We start from the raw sequence: 10,063 nt of genomic DNA, 5'->3' as shown, positions 1-10,063 counted from the left end.
GGAGAGAGAGAAGCTTCAAACGTCCAGAGTCCTCAGCCAAGACAGCAAGAGGCTTAGAGCAAACCTCAAGGGAACAGCGCTTGTGGATCCGGAAACATGTTCGATTTGAATGGGGCCAGAGCTCTACCTTTATAGGTAAAATATGCCCTGAGGTGGAGGAGAGTCCTCCTAGCAGTTAGGACAAAGACTCCAATGGTCAGTTCCTGGGCTAGACAAAAGGCTTGAGTACTTTGATTGATAGCTGCCGGGGTGTGTGAATGCAGATGCAAAACTAGTTCTAGTGCTGCACAAAAAGGACAGTTTTTCTGATGAAGTACACCAGAGCTTAGGTTAAGTGTTTTTAGGGAGGGGATATATTGTGCCAGGAATGACTGTCTATACTTACGAATGTCATTTGATTAGCTCCTCAATCATGGACAGGAGATCTCATCATGGAAGGAGGGAAAGGAATGTGCTACGTGGGGGTGACTCTGCGAGTCCTTTTTTGCTCTGGGCACCGGTGGGGCCGGAGAGATAGTAAATCCAATCAAGCCGCAATCACTCCACATTCCAGGGCAGCATTCCTTGCATGCTTGGTTCACCCGGGCAGGATGTAGCAACGGCAGAGGCTCTCTGGTGGCTATTAGGGGTGTACGCTTCGGAGGTCTGATTCGGGAAAAATACCCGAATCAGATATGATTTGTAAAGATTCAGGATTCCCAAATTGGGGCTAGCATGGTGTCCCCGATTCGGGAATCCCGAATCAAAGCTTCCCCAAAGTATTCGGGTTGCTTTGGGAAGCTTCAGGGCAACTTCAAAGGGCCCCTTGTATCAGCTGTCAGGTGGTGGGGGGATCCCCCCTCCCCCTCCTGGCAGCTGGTAGCTTAAAGGGATCTGCTGCTTGCAAGCAAGTCCCTTTAAAGTATCAGCTGGCAGGCAGCAGAGGGATCTCCCCTTGCCGCCTACCAGCTGATACTTTAAAGGGCCCTGCTGCTTGCAAGTGGCAGGGCCCTTTAAACAGCCCAGTTGCCACCCCCAGCCCAACCCCCCATTTACCTTCCCTCTGATGCTGGGTGGAGGAGGCTTCCTCTGCTGCCCTGCAGGCCTGTGCGGCAGCGGAGGAGGCAGAAAAGGGCCCTCCCGCCCCTCAAATGACAGCTGCCTGCCAGTGATAGTTTAAAAGGATCTGTCCCTTAAACCGGCAAAGGGGGGGGGGTGCTGGGAGAAAACCCAGCGCCCTGAATCACTTTGGAATGCTCCGAATTTTTAGGGAGCATTACGAAGCTATTCAACACCCAAATCCAAAGCGGTAGCCATTTTAAACTCCAGAGGCTTGTACACTTTTAATATCACACACAGCTATATGAAAACTGCTGTACAACCGGCAAAGGCCAGGCTGATTGCTTACAGTCTGGTTTGTACATTGGATACTATTTTTCTAGCCTTAAACAACGAGCTTAATTTAAATTTTCTCATTGCTTCCTTGACATCCTCACTAGTTACAATCCTAAACAGAGTTACTCCAGTCTAAGCCCATTGATTTCAATAGGCTTAGACTGGAGTAACTCTTAGGACTGCACTGATAATGATCTAGAAATTGAGTCACAGGTAGGTTTGCTTTATATGTTGAATCTGACTGATAATATTCTTAAGATTTCTGACAATTTTAAAACAAACCCATTTTTCTTCCAGGAGTCTACTCCCCCTCCAATAATTCTTCTGTCAACAGTGTTTTAAACATACAATGTTATATCCATATTCATTTTTAACGTAAGAGTCAGTTAACAAAGGTGGTGCTAGTACTCTGGCTATAAGCAAGGATCTTCAAGTAGCATCTGTCCTATAAAATTCAGTGGGACTTTGGCTGTGGCAATTTTTCTCACTGTTTTACTTCTCTATAGTCTATAATTTATTGGCCATCCACAAATATATGTTCAGTTACTATAATCAGAGTAGTTACAAATGGTCAAAGGATTTCCCTTGGATTATCTATTTTTTAAGATTTTATTTTTAAAAGATATGAAAATAAGAAATGCTTAATAAAAGATTATTCAGATACTAGACTGGAAATTGTGTTGAGACTTATACAATCTTGTGTGAACAATACATATAGAATATTTTTAAGAGTGAAGCAATGCATTTAAACTTACATTGACCTAATAACCACAAAACATTCTAAATTATTATACCTAAGCATAGATGTATTTTATAACAGCCCTGTAAAGGAGGCTGGTATTGTGACTATACTTGGAAGCTAAAACACAAGCTTACTGGCCAAAAGCTGGTTGCTTCATGTATATAAAACAATGCACATTAATGTACAGCACTGCCTTTGATATAATTTAAACATCAAATTCTCACTTCTATTGAAGCCACTGCAACAATCAATGGGAATGAAGCCCAAAAGAGCACATTAAGACATTTTGTAAAGATTTCATTTTGCTTCTTTTTTTATAATACAAACTTCAGCCAGATTTGTTTATACTATTCTGACATATATAAGTCTCACATCAAGTACTTAAATTCTTCCATATTTAGTGCCCAATGAACTTAGAAGACCTGTATTTTTTCTGTCATGGAACTAAACATTTTTAGTCCATTTCACTGTAAAATTGGGGTAAGTGGGCAAATGAATCTGTTTTATCAGTACAGCAGATCTGGTCTATTTATACAGAGGCTTGTTTATAATTTATTTTCTGAAGATGAATTTTTCTAAATTATTTTGGCAATAGCTAATTTCTGCAGTATACAGTACTAGCTCACTGTTACAAGCATTTTACTAATGAACACTGGTTACTTCTGTCCTCATACCTGCTGTCTGAACTAAGACTGAAAACGTCTCTCTCCCTCCCCTCATGCTCCATGGGCCACTGTTAGTGATTCAGATAAGATCTTAATTACTCTGCAGTGGTCAATTGAGGGCCTCAGCTCAGAGAGTTTCTTATCTCACTAAATGAATGTGAAGTGGGAACCAGCTGAGGAAGCCAAAGGAGAATATTGATAACATGGAAATAAAAGCATTTAAAGAACATTTTTTCCTCAGCTGGCTTGTGGTGATATTATGAGCGCACATTGTGAGCTTTGAAAGGTGCAAAGAGGTCAGGTTGGATCTTTTGGTATGAACTCAGATTGCAAGTTGTGTACAGACAAATCTTTTCGGCAGAGCAAAGACAGGTATCCCACAGTATCACTTTGAAGTCTCTGAAAATGTGTAATATGTACAGCCCCCCCCTGTGGTGGCTTGTATGATCTCTGCAGGAAGACCCTCTCTCTGTCTCTGCAAATTTAGTGTAAAACTGAGCATATAAATCCTATTTAGGAGGCATCTCTCACCTGTATGTGACTCTTGGGCAATATCCGATCTTTACCTTACTACTGCTGCTAACAGTCATATCCAGGAGCAGAGTTCAGTGGTGTGTCAACACTGATGATGTTGGAAGTAAAATAGTTAATTTTAACCAATAACCAGAGAATAGATTTGTGGCATCCAAGGCAAACCATTGAATCATTTTAATTAACCCTATTAACTTGATTTGTTGCTGGTAAGTTTGTTTGCTAAGGAAGTCCTTTTCAGTTTGTTGCCTGTTGCAGGTAGTTTTGAATGACTGTCTGATACTTTCTCACAGTCAGATACAAATATTCTTTGAGGATATTTCCAGTCTGCACTATCATTCTTGCCTATGTAAGGAATCATACTTGTCTCCTGTATTAATAAGAATGTATTCATACATATAAAGACTTGAGATTGTAATTTTTGAACCAGTAATTTCTCTTTATGTAGTAAAACTTCTTTCCGGTTTCTGAATTTCTTTATTCTTTAAATGCTCGACTTATTAAATTCTGTACTTTTATACTGACTTTCTGAAATTCTCCTTTCTCTCATTAAAAGCTGTATTTCCCTCATCTTTCTCCTGTGTTTGGCCTTCCCCTGTTTTGAACATGATACTGATTCACTCCTTTGATTAGACCATTTTCCTCTGCACTATTTTAAACCAGAGTCATAACCAGTATTGATGATACTCTCAGTTACTAAAGTAGGTTCAGATCTTGTAAACAACTAACCATGGTCTTTTCAACGTGTTTCAACTAAGTGATAGATGCTGCTTGCAAAGAAGGATAAATAAAAAGGCATGTATCTCTAGTTCCCTGGAGCTTAGTGGCTTCTGTTATCTTCACTGAAATTTCTGAAATTCTATTTGTTTTTGTAACTGAGACCCTAATTTCACAGAAGTCTCCCCCAGTTATGCATGATTATTTATCCTTAACTCTAGAATTTCCCCTGAAGGACTGTAGCGGTGGTAAGAAATGATAAATTATTAGTATTGATGGAAGCATCTTCCAATCACATCTCTCCAATTTCATACAGCAGAAACCTCAGGAGATATGTGATCTGGGTCCCATGCATTTTTTAAAAGCTAAAATAATCTGGAGGGGGGGGGGTCAGATTTGAAGTAGTGTAATCCCAGAGATGAAACACGGGGCAGATTCATACATATTACAAAGTCCTCATGTCACCCATGTGTCCAGCCCAGTTCTTTGTATCAGGCATGTGTGGGCCCAATACAGATTGCTGCCCATGGAGAGAGGAGGCTTAACGTTCACCCATGCTGTTTTCCCAACATGAAATGGTGTCAGGGAGACATTATTTGCCCTGTTGGGGAAACTTGTGTGTACAAATGGCCTACACATAAGTTTCCCTAATGGAACAAACAGCAGCTGTAGCTAGTTTCAAAAACAGTGCCTAGAGAGGCTGAAGCCTTTTCTCCCCTGTAAATATATATTGTTAATGTATGTCTGAGAACACTAGTCCAATTAATGTACAAGTTGAAGCAGTCCTGAGTGAGAGGGACTGAAAAGGGTTTCCTCTTCTAATATTAACTTTAAAAAAAATCACTGTGATGTAAGACAGTTTTTTCAGAACTTACTTTTATTCTCTTAGCTTTGGGTTCCCTGTCTATATAAGTATTAACAAAGAAATTCCTTTGAAGGTGGTAACCACAAGAGACTTATCTATTTCCAGCTTCTTTTGAAGTCCCCACTAATGGGCATTTACATTATATTGAAAAAAGTAAGATTATCCCAAAAAAGGTAATTACATTTTAAGAAACTTACCCTATGTTTAAGTTATCACTATGATGTATTCTTTTTTTCCTTAAGCATTTCAAAGACAAGGTAGCAAACAAGTGAAAATAATTTCAATATACTTTCAGAACAAAAACAGCATAGTCTGGAAAAGAGCTTTGATCTTATATAGGCTTTATGAAATAAATATGACAGTGCAGGGTAACAATTCCAACAAATGATCAAATTCCAACAAAATCAATAAAAACTACTCTCCACTCATCTGAAGGATTAAGTGGCTAAATATGCTTTAATTATCAGTGCGGTGTAGTGGTAGAATGTGGGACTTGGACTCCCAAGTTCAAATCCCCGATGAAACTTAATGGGTGACCTTGGACGAGGCACTCTCTTGCTGTCTAACTTACCTCACAACATTGTTGTGAGGGTAAAGTGGAGAAGGGAAGACTCATGCATACTGACCTGACCCCTTTGGAGAAAAGACAAGATAAACAGATAAGACAGTGCTTTCTATACACCTGAAACGCTCCAATTGGCAGGGGGGGAGGGAATCTGAAATCTAAAAAACATTACATTGAGGTTACCCCCATACAAATAATAGAAGCAGTATCTGTGGGCATGGGGTTGCTAGGCAACCACAACAGTATCACTAGCCTTCAAGCCCTGGTTTCTGTCAGTAAAAGGCAGGGAAAGGGGCATAGCTCTTTCCAGGGCTGTTTTAGCCAGGGCTGGCAGCAACCACTGACAGACCTGCCTGCTCACTACTATACAACAGCAGTAATCACAAGAAAGACCAGTGTGGTGTAGTTGTTCGAGTTTCAGACTAGATTCTGAGAGACCTAGGGTCAAATTCACATTCTGCTATGAAAGCTCACTGGGTGACCTTTGACCAGTCACACATGCCTAAAGTACCTCATAGGGTGATGGTTGTCAGGGCTTGCCGCAGCCACTGCTGGGCAAGGCACTGGGCGGTCTGCTCCTGACATCAAGGGGGGGGGCAGGGATTCTACAGGACCCTGCTCTGTGGATGGAGGGACAGTATACATCACCCAGACTCCCTCTCACTACACTCGCTGGCCCGCTCAACCTATGCCACTCACTACCCTTGGTCTTCGCCGTCTCTGCCACCTCCACCTCCTTTATCCACTCTCCTCCTTGCCTTTGCCTCTGCTCCATCACTCCTACTCAAACCCACCATCCTAGAGCGCTTCCCAGCCATCCTTTATAGGGCTTCCTTTCCCCGCCCTGCCCTTCTTCCAGCCTGGATCTGGGCTGCCCCAAGTAGTTGCAGCTGGGGTAGCTGATCTGGCTCCACTGACTGGCACCAGCTGTGTCGTGTTGCCAGGCTGCCAAGCCTCCCTGACTCTGCTGATTGCTGAAGGCAGGTCCAGCTGTGGCCCCTTGGCTGCCTGCCCAGCTCCTTCCGCAGAATGCCTGTGGCAGCTCCACCTGAGGTTGCTGGGCTTCTGGCACTCCCTGGGCCTGGCTATTGCCTTCTAGCTGGTGTATAGGCTGGGGCGTGGTTCTGGGCTGTTGGGACTGCTTCTCCTCATCAGGTAAGGGCTCTGCTTGGGCAGCTGCTGGGTCACTATTTCCCCTGCCCTTGCCTTCTCCCTCTACTTTGTCCAGCCCCCTGCCTTCTCCCTGGACGGTGGGGCTAGCTGGCCTTGCCCTGCCCCTTTCAGCCCCCTGGGGCCTTGGACCCTTGCCCCTTTTTCCTGGCATAGGCAGGTTCTGGCTCTGATGGCTGGCTGGGGCAGCAGGGCCGCTGCCTCCTGGCTGTCTCTCACTGTTTCCTCCCAGCGAGGCTGGGGGCTGTGCCTCAGACCCCGGACAGTTGTTATGAGGAGGACAGGAGAACAGTGTGAGCCAATTCTGGTTCCCAGTATGGAGAAAGGTGGGTGTAATCTTGCATGTGTGTCACAGCTGACTGATGGCGAACCCATAGAGTTTTCAAGGCAAGAGGTAAACAGAGTTGGTTTGCCAATTGCCATTGACTTTCTCTGCATAGCAATCCTGGACTTCCTTGGTGGTCTCCCATCCAAGTACAAACTACCACAGCCAACCTTGCTTAGCTTCTAATATACAATGAGACTGGAATAGCCTGGGCCATCCACATAGGATAGATATAAATCTTATAGATCTTACAGGGTATAAACGAAGTAAATAAATAATAAATATAGATGAAAATAGGGGGCAAGTAAAAGGCAGGCTTGTTGGCTAGTGGGAAGGAGAGAAGGACACAGGAAAATGAGGATATGTGGGTTACCAGGAAAAGGAAATAGTGTGGCAAGGGGGGATACAGGGGAAAGTGAAGTGTTCCCCAGAAGTCCTTGCAGTTTCCCCACTGTGTAGATGGACTGGACCTGGAAACCAGTAATGCACACTTGGGTTGGGCTCAGCAGCTGGTAATGCTCAACACAGCCATAGTTTTCCCAAAGAGAGGCTCCCAGTGGGGGGCGGGGAGCTAAAGACACATAAGGTCCCATAAATGTAGATTGGCTGGTGGGTGAAAAAGAGAGAAGGAAGCAGGGATGGGGAAGAACCAATGACAGCTTTCAGGGAATGGGGGAAAAAATGAGGGGAGAGGAAATGAGATGCCTCCCTGCAAGTACTTGCAGGTCACAGTTTGTAAAGTATAATTCCTGAATCTATAATCAGTAGGTAAATAGTATCCTCTGTCATAGTTGCTCCTGTTTAGTTCAGTCTGTTTTTGATGGTCTATAGCTGATCTGCTGTATCCATTGAAAATGCAGTTGGTAAAGAGCAACTTTCCCCGACTGTCCATCTGCCAAAGCAAATACAAGACTATGATGTAAATGGAAAGGAAACGTCACATAAAAAATGAGGATGTAAGGTTATCAGCAGAAATTATTTCCAATAGATATGTTACTCATAAGACATACAAATGCCTGAAATTTAGTCTTGCTTGGTTGCCACATTGTCAATTTTAACTTGGTCAGAAGACAATACCAAAAAGCATAAAATATTCTTGCACAAAGACAAGCGCACTCAATGACAGACATGTGCAGTTCCCAGTGTGTGCCTGCACCAAAGACCACTTGATGACCAACAGTCACAGGTAAGATTCAAGTCCAGTAGCACCTTGAAGACCAACAAGATGTTCAGGGTATAAGTGTGTCAAAGTTCCATTTAACATTCTACTGCAGACCAACAAAGTTACAGGTAAGCAAACGTGTTTTCATGATATTAATGTTTTCTACTTTAAATTATTATAAAATTCACTATCTACAATTTTGGATTAGGTTTACTATATGAAACCTGAAGTGTTTATATGGTAATAAGCCACACTGAACTAAGACTCATTCCTAATTAAATATGCATAGGGTTGGAAATGTTATTTTCATCCAATCTTTATTTGATTTTCTATAGTTACTGGTGCTTCCTCCACTAGATGTGAGAAGTAGAAACACCATATTTTTTCTGTTACAGGAATCACTTGCTCAGCTACCTCATTCTGGTTTGAACTGGGAGGAAACAAACTTCAATGGTTTCAGAGTCTGGCATTAAAGATACTTAAAATATCTAGATACTTAATTAAAATAGTTAAAACATTGCTGGGAAAAGTGGCTACAGCAATTCAAAATGGAAGAAAGATTTCATTGTATAACTTGATCAGTTGTTTACATACATACAGGTGAACAGGGGCCCTCTGCTGGACAAGTTTAGAATTTAATATGAGGCTAAACATTCCTTACAGTCAAGCCCTTTGAAATAATTGCATTTGTTCCAATCCCTTGAAAGATTTACACTGGGAATTCTTACCTATCAAGTAAATTAAGTAAAAAAACAGACTTGTCAAAGCCCAATTCGTATCCAAGAGCAACCTCTCTCAAGGCAGGCCTGAAAAGTGACAGTACGCCTCTGGTCACCTACAGCTTCCAACAGAAACCACTCCAATGTATTATCCATGCTCTACAGCCATTCCTGGACAATGACATTTTTCTTTCACAGGACTAGATATTTCCCTAACCTAAAACAGCAACTCAGCAACAAGCTACAAACTACCTAACAACTACCTGAAACAAGCCTAGATGTCCTTACGTAAACACCAGCAGAACTATTATAAGGCCAAAATGGACACAAGTGTGACCAAAAAGGCAACAGAGACCATTTTGTTCTCTGAGTTGGTGGGAAATTTCAGTGATAATTTCAGATTGCAATGGGGGCAGCGAGGAAGTCCCTCCCTACTGACAGAAACACTTTCCATTAGTAGAGATTTACTTCTTACGTTTTTGAGCTTAACTGAATGGCATGCAAATAATGAGCTGTGAAAGAATTGCTGCAACCCACCAAAATCATGCCAGCAGTAATGTTGTGCCTTTTCACCAATAATGCTCCAGAGTGGTCTGTAAACTCATCTAGAGAACTGATGTAATATTTCAACAGGCAAAAAGAGTCCAAGCGACCCTACAGAAACATAGGAAGTGTCATTATAGGAATAGGTCCCCAATGTAACAATAAGTCTTATTTTATCAATTGTTAGAGCACAATGTTCCCATCGGACAAGTTCACATTAAAGGAATTGGATTAGTCTGCTCTTTGCTGCATAGACTGGCACCTGTCCCAAGTACATTTAACTTAGTGAGGGACATTCCTAATTACCAAATTGTCCCTCTGGTGCATTCCTTTTTTCAAAATAACAGAAAAAGAGAGTCATTCCTCCATGTTTACATCTAGACCAAACAGGAAGCCTCAGCACTGATGCTTAGAACAAGTTCCTTCATCTAGATCTCTTAATCTTTTATATCCCAATACTAAACAAATTAGATGGAAGTAAGTTTAATTAAATAAAAATCAAGTGCCAGCTACTACATTTGTTTGTACATTACATGGCAACTAAAGCAAAAAGTCCTTTTCTACCAAGAAATTCTTGATTTTTCATCAACTGATGCAGATGTGTGTAGTCAGGAAGTCACATGTTCTGTAGACATGTATCCGTGTGAATGTGGCTCACTTTCAAATTTGGTGCAATTGCACACTA

The sequence above is a fragment of the Eublepharis macularius genome, chromosome 9 (assembly GCF_028583425.1).
Source record: "Eublepharis macularius isolate TG4126 chromosome 9, MPM_Emac_v1.0, whole genome shotgun sequence".
Classification (NCBI taxonomy): Eukaryota; Metazoa; Chordata; class Lepidosauria; order Squamata; family Eublepharidae; genus Eublepharis; species Eublepharis macularius.
This window is presented reverse-complemented; position numbering follows the sequence as displayed.